The 3,992-nt window shown below is 46.3% G+C and overlaps 1 pseudogene; it reads right to left on the bottom strand.

The window, feature by feature from the left end:
* Positions 1 to 1,531: 1,531 nt before the first annotated feature.
* LOC119364902 lies at positions 1,532 to 3,398 on the bottom strand (annotated as a pseudogene).
* Between the last annotated feature and the right edge of the window lie 594 nt (positions 3,399 to 3,992).

The following is a 3,992-nucleotide window of genomic DNA, read 5'->3' as shown; positions in this document are numbered from 1 at the left end:
CTCCTTGTTTCCTCAAGGAGAGGTTGATAACTCTCATCATTGTCACACCTATCGAATTCCTTATCCGCCAAATGACTTTCACGAATAAAATTGTGCAAGGCCATGCATGCCACAATAATTTTTGTTTTCTTGCGTAGAGGATAACTTGGTACTTTGAAAAGAATACTCCACTTATTTTTCAAGACACCAAAACAACGCTCAATGACATTGCGTAGTCTAGAATGAGTATAATTGAAGTGCTCCTTTTTACCTCTCGGCATGGTGCCTTGATGGAACTCTTGAAAATGATACTTTTGGCCCCTATACGGTGCAAGATAACCCTATTTGTTGGGGTAGCCCGAGTCAACAAGATAAAATTTCCCTGTTCATGGCAATGCATTTTAGCAAATGTCAATGTAAGGCATAAAACTATTGTACTGAGTATCAAGTTTCGTACCGGAAGGTGGATGTGGAAACTTGTGATCAAACCGGCTAAGAGCATCCTTGAATGGCCTCATATCATGGACCGATCCAGGCCACCCCGCAAGCACAAAAGTGAATCTCATGTCGAAGTCACACACAACCATAACATTCTGACTACAGTAACCATGTCTGCTTAAATACTGTGGAACCTTGTTTGGTGGCACCACAACCGGCACATGAGTCCCATCTATTGCTCCAATGCAATCATTGAACCATGGGTACCACTGAGCACCTCTTAACCTTTCATGGACAACTCTAAATTCAGGATCTCGTGGCTTAATGATGTCAATGGAAAGCTTAACCATACATTCCAAAACTTTGTTAAACTTTCTACTGACTGTCTCCATGGACCTGATAAACCGATTCTCAGCATGTCTAATAGATTGGGGAGATCCAACTATATATAAAAAGAGAGCTAAACTCTCAACTGATGACATTTTCTTGGTTGACTTTAGTCCATAAGACTCCACTAGCAGATTATGTAGTTTATCAAACACCGGTGGGTACATCCTAAACATTTTGTAGCAATCTGTTCTATTTCCTAGAGTTCTCACTACCCATTCATATCCAGACTCTTTAGCTTTTAAAATTCTCCTTTCCCCTTTAACCATGAAACGATCCATGTAGTACATACCAAACATGTGGGCGACCATACCTAGTTTGTTGAGCCTCTGCCGCCTCAACTGAAGTAGTGCTAGCACTCTATTGGTCCTTGTATATTCTTCTTCCTCATCACTAGAGTCATCATCTTCATCAGTCCTGTCCTCATCACTAGACTCATCATCTTGGTCTGTACTGTCCTCATCACTAGATTCATCCTCATTCTGCAAGAAAAGCACAGACAAATAGAAATCATGAAGTCTATAGACATAATGAACATATCATCAACACATGCAAATACACAGATCGGTAGATAATAATTTGTCCAGAAACATAATGATTAAGGCCACATTAGTCCACAAATCATGTCATCCACGACTCAAGACACAAGAGGACACACATGACTCAAGACACAAGAGGACACATATGACTCAAGACACAAGACTAGCTGACACAGATCATTCTGCCTTCATATCTCGCCATCTGCTGCATACATGTTCTCTGCCCTGCACCATATCTTCAACCATATCAACCTAGCTTCAGGGGTCTTCATGTTCTGGAAGACAGTTCTGTTGTGTTTCTCCTTGAATAAATCACAAGCAACAAAGTACTCAACTGACTCTTCTGATGCTCCACACTCAATGACAAGGTTCTGACAGTTTTTTACTGACTGAGCACGTTCCTCACTTCTCCTAACCTTTTCATTGCCTTGGTTCACAAGAGCCTGCAAAATAGAGTCTGTTTTCTCACTTTCCTTCTCCAACTTAGTTTCAATGTCCTTCATATATTTTACAAATGCACCCCGAGTTTTGCCTTGAGTACGAGGCATGTTGTCTAAAGTTTTGCTTCTCTTTGAAGGACTACTAGCTGTACTCCTTAACTCCGAGCGGCTCCCTCTCTTTTGAGTGTTGGTACTCATAGGGCTGGACACAAAGCCTTCATTGCCATCCAGGTCATCATCATTATTTAACTCCAAACAATCTTCTGTCCCAGGAACATAAGCAGATGAACCATCCACAACGACCTCATGAAATATCTCATGTAACAGGGGCATATACTCAGGGTTACCATTTCTAAATTTCTTGAGATTTGGTCTGTCCTGAAAAGAAATAATAGAAAGAAATCAGCATATATATCTTTTGTCATTGGAACATAAGCAAAAATGAACACTTGAAGGAGAGGGAGCAAGAATATAAGCAAAAATACCTTGATTTCTTTCTCCCACCAATCTGCAGTTGCCGTCACTTCGCCATCTAAGTCGCGGCCGCAGCCGGTTTGCTGCTGCAACCATACCGAATCATTGTTTAAGCCCTTCAAGTTAGTTATTTTGTTCTTGAATTCCCTGCCTGGATGCCACAACTTTGCCCTTTCCCAATATTTCTCCCTCATATTCTTCTACGCCTGAGGGCTCCAAACTCTACCAGCGTAATTGCCAGCATCTATTTCCTCACAAGCTATTTCACATAAAGTCAATGTATTTCTGTCTGTCCAGTTAGCCTTGCTTTTTGGCCTCTATTAAAAAATGTATGAGAAAACAGAACAAGTACTATTTCAGATACTGTACTATTTTTGATAAATATGACAGAACAAGTAGCATGAACAACTATTTTCTTTCATTTGTCCAAACTGAACACCTTGCTGTAGTTTCTACTTTCTACTTTCCACTTAACAAGTTGTAGTTTCTACTTTCTACTTTCCACTTAACATACATTCATTCAAGCAAACACAACAATTGGACAAATATTGTACCTGGATATGCTGGTTCAGCATGCTGTCGTCTTCCTCTGCCTGAACATCTTCTTCAGCTGGTTCATCTTCTTCCTCAACATCTTCTACCATGATCGGTGCTGCCTGCTGCTGCCTGAGCGACTTGAACCAGCACCACCTTGTCCCGACGTCGCGACGACCTGCTTGGCACGACGATCTGGGGCCCTCACTGGGGGGAGACCTTGGCGAGGTGGACGACCCTGCCGCTGCGCCACACCGTCCGATCTGGTCCGCTGGAGGGGCACACCATGGCCGGCCGCACTCCCGGGATGAAAAAGGTGCATGTACATGCCCATGTTGGGGTAGGAGGCGGCGACGGCGGAGTTGCCGTTGAGGTCGATGTTCTCCAACCCGATGGGAGTGCGGAGCCCCCCGGCCACCGAGCCGCAGCCGAGCCCCCCTGCCACCGAGCCACGCTCGAGCCCTCCTGCCACCAAGCCGCGGCCGGCGGATCCCCGGAGACGAGGGGGCGTCATCCCCCACACATCCTCGTCGATGTGGTGCACCGCAGCACCGGAAGACGTTGTCTGCGAGAAGAAATCGAAGGGGAGTTCGCCGTCGCCGTCCATGGTACGGACGCGGGAGCGCGGTGCGGCGGAGTGCTACGGGCGCGGCGCGGCGGGAGTACGGACGCGGGAGCGGCGCGGTGGAGTGCTGCCGCGGCGGCAGAGTGCGGCGGCGGCGGTGGAAAGGGAAGCGGCAGAGTGGAAAGGGGAGCGGCTGCCCCCTGCCTACGTGCGAAGGGGATGGGGCGGCAGATGCGTCACCCGCAACAGGATGGGCCCGCCAATTAATTAGAGGAGAGACTTTAGTCACTTTTAGTTGGGGGTGGGGTGGCTAGGGACTAAACTAGTTTTAGTCACCCATCAGTCAGGGGTGTTTGGAGGTTTACTGACTAAAAGTGACTACTACTAGTCTCTAGTCTCTAGTCACTAGTGATCCAAACACCCTCTTAATCGTGCGGCAAAGGAAAATACTGCCTCCCCATAGTACCCGTGCACGATAACGACATCTATGTGCTGAATTAAAAAGGAAAAAGCATAATGAAAAGGAAAGAAATCCCCTAATGGCCGCTGTCTGTGTGGGATTGTCCTTGGCTCATGGGACTTGCGCGAGCAAAGCCAGCACTCAGCCGACCAGTATATTGCTGATAGTCGTACGCC

This window comes from Triticum dicoccoides, chromosome 1A (genome assembly GCF_002162155.2).
Source record: "Triticum dicoccoides isolate Atlit2015 ecotype Zavitan chromosome 1A, WEW_v2.0, whole genome shotgun sequence".
NCBI classification, from domain to species: Eukaryota; Viridiplantae; Streptophyta; class Magnoliopsida; order Poales; family Poaceae; genus Triticum; species Triticum dicoccoides.
The sequence above is the reverse complement of the archived record's forward strand: the minus strand, read 5'-3'. Positions and strand labels throughout refer to the sequence as shown.